Genomic DNA, 5,875 nt, shown 5'->3' with positions numbered 1-5,875 from the left:
GTAACTGTACTGTATCCCTAAAATGTACCAATAAACTCAATTAAAGCTGAAAAAAAAACTTTTAGTGTACCCAGACTATAGCGTGACACATTAGTGTAAATATTTCCATTTCTAGCAAGAACTGAACCAAGACAACTATGAAAATGGGGAGAAATCTACCAGTTATATCTTATCAAATCCTTGTGAAACTCCAACTTCACACACACACACAGACCAGCTACTTCGAAGCAGAAAACTGTGGAGCTGGAAGGTGTGTTTCAGCGGCAGAGTGCATACTTGCCGTGCACCAGGCCGGGAGTTGGGGGAATCATCTCCTGCACCATAAACAAAAACAAACCCCAAAGCCCCAGAAAATGCACAGATGGGGGGGACTTCCAGTTTCTAGCCCCACAGGTAATGACCTGAGAAGTCACCACCTTGTGCCAACAAATAAAAGTGGAACCAATTCACCTGCCTGGCAAGGTCAAGGTCCTGAGTTCTATCCCAGGTACAAAAAAAAAGAAAAAAAGAAAAAAGTAGTTGAACCAGCTGAAAAACCAGCAACTCTCCTTAGGCTCACCAGAGAACTGAGATCCCAGGGAAAAATGTTAGCCCCCAAACTGGAGACAGAAAGGTGGGTGCAACTCTTAACTTACCCAAGTGGATACCCAGGAGGGGAGGCCTGGCTGGGACGTTTGAGATAAAAACTCCAAGGAGAACCAGTCACCGGCCCGCTGTTTTCTGCGTTTTGCCTCCAGGAGGAATGGTGAATACATTGCCTCGTGATCCTCCAGGGAAGGGATGGTAAGAAGTGGTAGCACCTGTTTCTAATGCTGCATGGTGCTCAGGAGAAACTATTTACTGGAGCTAAATCCACTCCTTTAGTCAGAGCCCACCTGAGCTGGGAAAGGACTGTACGCAGCTCCAGCCCCCCTCAACACCCTGTCTGTCTGAGACTGGGGAAGGGGCAGGGCAAGCGTGAGACATGCGAGTGAATTTCAGTGAGGGGCATGAAGGCTTGCAGATTTTCCACTCCTTTAGTCAGAGCCCACCTGAGCTGGGAAAGGACTGTACGCAGCTCCAGCCCCCCTCGACACCCTGTCTGTCTGAGACTGGGGGAGGGGCAGGGCAAGCGTGAGACATGCGAGTGAATTTCATGGTGGAGGCACAGCCTCCTTAGAAGACTGAGTCCAAGGCCAGCTGCAGGCGCTTGAGAGTTTTACTTCCAGTCCTCACAATAAGTATCAGAGAAGTCCCCCGGAGCTTCCAGCAGCGGGGAGAGGAGAAGTAATAAACCAGAGCAATCTAGGCTTTTTGCCTTGTTTTGTTTTTGTAGTGTTGCTGTTGTTGTTTGGGGGTAGTACTGGGGATTGAACCGAGAGCCTCTGCACTAAATTACATCCCCAGCTCTTTTTTTTTTTCCATTTTTGAGAAAGAGTCTTGCTAAATTGCCCATATTGGGCTGCAGTTTAAGATGCTACTGCCTCAGGCTCCCAGAGTGCTGCATACCAGGTGTGCACCACCACAACTGGCAACATTCAAAATTTCTTAACAAGGTCTGCTTCAGGAGGAACTCGTTAACCAGGACCTAATGTGCTGAGGGAATGGAGATGACCAGTCCCAGCGCCCTCTAGTCAGCCTATCCCACTGAGAAGCAGGCAGAAGTTCACAGTCCAGAGAACTGGGAAGGTTCACTGAAAGACAGACGTAATGAGAAGAATAGAGATGAATTGCAGTGCTCCCCCAGGGGCAGTGGAGCTAGTCTTTCTGGGAAACACCTTCATACTAACATGTGGGGAAGCTCAAGTCCCTTCAATTAAATGGCTCCATGCTTACATGTACACAGGCACGTACATATAACTATGGACATCCTCCCAAATACTTTAACCTCTGGAACTCATGTTCCAAAAATTACAGCAGAGGTCATGTGGATCCCAGAGATGACTAATATGTGTTTGAATGTGGAAAAAAAAGTTAAACACTGCAAACTTGCATGTATTACATGATAAACACATGGGGTTTTTATTTCTTTTCAGTTATAGTCTAGAAGTTATTAAAGAAATATAACATAGGCAATATACAATTGAATGCCATACACCCTTACAAAACATACATTATAGTGAGCCAGGGATTTAGTTCAGTGGCACTGTGCATGCCTCACAAGTGCAAGGTCCTGGCTTGAGCCCCTGTACCACACATGCACATATATATATATATATATATATATTATAGCCAAACTGAGAGTTTAAATGTTATTAATTAACATTAGTCATATACAGGCATGCAGGTACTCATGACCTTGAACCTACGAACGGTATTTAAGAAAGGAGTTTGTTATAAGGAAATTCAGTAGAGTAGCTGGATACAAGATCAACATTCAAAAATTGATAGCCTTCTTGCACATGAGTAACAGACTCGTTGAGAGAGAAATTGAGGAAACAATTCCTTTCACAATAGCAACCCAAAAAATGAAGTGTCTAGGAATCAATCTAATAAAGAAAGTAAAAGACCTCCACTTTGAAAACTACAGCACTCTGATAAAAGAGAGGGCCAGGGATTTGGCTCAGTGGTTCTACTGCCTGCCTTGTGAGCACAAGGGCCCAATCATTACTTTAGAACAAAATCTTTAAAAACAGAGAGGGATCAAAGAGGATATCAGAAAATGGAAAGCCATCCCTTGTTCTTGGGTAGGAAGAACCAATATAGTGAAAATAGCCATACTTCCAAAACTGCTATACAGATTCAATGCATTCCAATTGAAATTCCAATATCATATTTCATACCTAGAGAAAACAATCCAAAAATTCATTTGGAACCATAAAAGACCTAGAATAGAAAATGCAATTCTAGGCAATAAAGACAAGGCAGAAATTATTAAAGAAATATAACATATTCACACACACCCCAATTTGAAACTAAGCTACAAAACTCTTATGATAAAAACAGCATGGTACTGGCATAGAAACAGACCCAAGGATCAATGGAACAAATTAGCAGTTCCAGAAATAACTTGACATATTCAGCCACCTCATATTTGACAGAGGAGCCAAACACCTTCACTGGAGGAAGGATAGCCTCTTTAATAAACAGTGCAGGAAAAACTGGGTCTCAACATGCCAAAGATCAAAACTAGACCTATATCTTTCACCATGCACTAGACTAATATCAAAATGGATCGCAGATCTAAATATTAAAACAGAAACACTAAACCTGGTGGAAGAGAGGTTAGATAGAACAATCCCCCACACACACTTCCAGGGACCAAATTTAGGACCTTGCATTTGCAAAGCAGGCTTGGTGCCACTGAGCTAAATCCTTGGCCCAGGTAGAACTCTTGAAGACATTGGCCCAGGAAAAAATTTTATGAACAAAACCTCAATTGCACAAGAACTAACACAAAAAATCAACAACTGGGATCTCATATTATTAAAAAGCTTCTGCACAACAAGAGAAACAACCAACAGAATGAAGAGACAACCCATAATGTGGGGAAAAATTTTACCAGCTGTTCCTCAGACATATCTAGAATATATAAAGAGCTTAAAAAAAATCAGACCTCCCAAATTTAAAGACCCAATCCAAAAATGGACATCTGAAATGACTAGACATTTCTCAAGAAGTAGAAGCCGCAAACATATGAAAAAATGTTTAACATCCCTGGTCGTTTGAGAGATGCAAGTGAAAGCAATGTTGAAATTCCATCTCATGGGCTGGAGATTTAGCTCAGTGGTTCTGCCGCCTGCCTTCAAAGTGTAAGGACCAGAGTTTGATCCCTGGTACAAAAAAAAAAAAAATCCATCTCACCCTAGAAAGAATGGCTGCTATCAAGAAATCAACCAATAAGCTATTCCCCTGCTGGGTATCTTCCCAAAAGAATTAAAAGTGTCCTAGCACAGCAACATATGCCCACCCATGTTTATAGCGGCACAATTTGTAATAGCTGAATCTTGGAAACACCCCAGATGCCCATCAACTGGTGACTGGATAATGAAGATGTGGATTTTTTAATAAAATGGAGTACTGCTCAGCCATAAAGAATGAGAAACTAGAGACATTTATAGCTAAATGGATGCACCTTGAGGCCATACTCTTAGGTGAAATAAATAAGACACACATGTATAAATACTGAATTGTTTCTCTGGTGTGAGAAACTGAAAGTGTAAATGAGGACCAAACTATATAATAGATATTGTAAAACAAGAAGAAAATGTTCAAAGAGAAAGGAGAATTAGGGAGGAGGGGTAAGGGAAAGAAAAAAATGGAAACAAAGCTTTCATAAATAGGGAGGGGTGGAGGACTTAAGAGAGGGCAGGGGAATGGGGAAAAAAATAAGAACCAAGATATATCATGTACAGGTATAAATTCCCAATGATGAACGTGATCATAATGTATACCTAAAATGTACCAATAAACTCATCCCTGTAATCCTAGTACTCAGGAGGCCGACGCTGCAGGATCACCACAAGTTCAAGGGCAGCCTGGACTACATAGAAAGATCCTGTCTCAAGAAACCAAAAAGAAAGAGAAGAAGAAAAGTTTGCTTGTATCACTCAAATCTCAGAACTTCCCAAAGGTTAAATTATTTCTGGATTAACTGCAACACCTAGCAAAATGTCAGTGCTTGTAAATGATGGTTATACTCTATGATTGAGGAAATAATGACAAGAAAAAGAATGTGCACATGTTCAGAACAGAAGTATTTTTCCCCTACAATATTTTGGAGCCAGGGCTAGTAAAAACCCTGGATGAGGAACCCATGGATACAGAGGGCTATCCGTTAACAGTGGTTCCTTTACCCAGCATAACGTGCCCGGTGATCCTGAAGAAATTACAGCTATAATGGTTAATGTTGATTGTCAACTTGATTGTCTTGACAGATTAGTAAAGCACACATCTGGGTGTGCCTGGACAGGCCGTGGAGGGGAGACTGTGGAGACTGCTTCCTCTCAGGCCTATTCCCCAGTGCTCTGCTGCCCAGGCACCATGAGTGAGCAGCTTTCCTGCATCACCCCACGATGTTTCTGCCATGGAGCCAGCTGACCATAGACTGAACCCTCTGAAACCATAAGCCAAAAATAATTTTCTTTCCCTATACATTGTGGTGTGTCAAGTAATTTGCCCCAGCATGGGAAAGCTGCTGATATTAAAAGGGATAAACAAAAACACAGTTTGAAGAGACAAAGGAAGCAGAAGGACCAGACGTGACAGGGATGTTAGAATTGCCAGACCAAAATTTTAAAATAACTGTGGCTGATACACTAAGGCTCCAGTGGGTAAAGCAAACAGGATTCAAGAACAAGTGAGCAATGTAGGCAGACAGAAGAAAATTCCAAGAAATAACCAAAAAGAAAAGCTAGAGATCAAAATACTAAAATAAAAATGTGGGACTCTCTCTCTCTCTCTCTCTCTGTAGTATGAGGGATTGGGATTAATCCAATTGATAATAGGGTTAATAATAGGACTATTAATAATAGGATTAATGCACAGTCTGTCCACTGAGCTACACCCCAGCCCTTTTCTATTTTTTATTTTGAGACAGGTTCTCACTAAGTCATTAAGTTGCCCAGGCTGGGCTTGAATTTATTATCCTCCTGCTTCAGCCTCCCAGAGTGCTGGGACTACAGGCGTGCACCACCATGCCTGGCTTGCAAATCTATTCTGCACCACATAAGATGGCCTTTGCTTTATTTTAATCTTGTTTATGATTTCTTGGGTTTATGATAGAAGTCTCCAAAACTTAAACGTAATGAGAAAAAAAAAAACTGAAGAAAAACGTATCAGAACAGAACATCTAAGAACAAGTGAGAGGGGCCACCCACGCAGCTCGCCGCTGGGCGTCTCTGTCTCCCCGGGACGCTAGCGGGCGGCTCGGGTGCGAGGGAGACTGGCAGGCGGG

Source organism: Fukomys damarensis, unplaced genomic scaffold, assembly GCF_012274545.1.
Source record: "Fukomys damarensis isolate Sample0158 unplaced genomic scaffold, DMR_v1.0_HiC HiC_scaffold_17, whole genome shotgun sequence".
Classification (NCBI taxonomy): domain Eukaryota; kingdom Metazoa; phylum Chordata; class Mammalia; order Rodentia; family Bathyergidae; genus Fukomys; species Fukomys damarensis.
Note: the sequence above shows the minus strand (reverse complement) of the source record.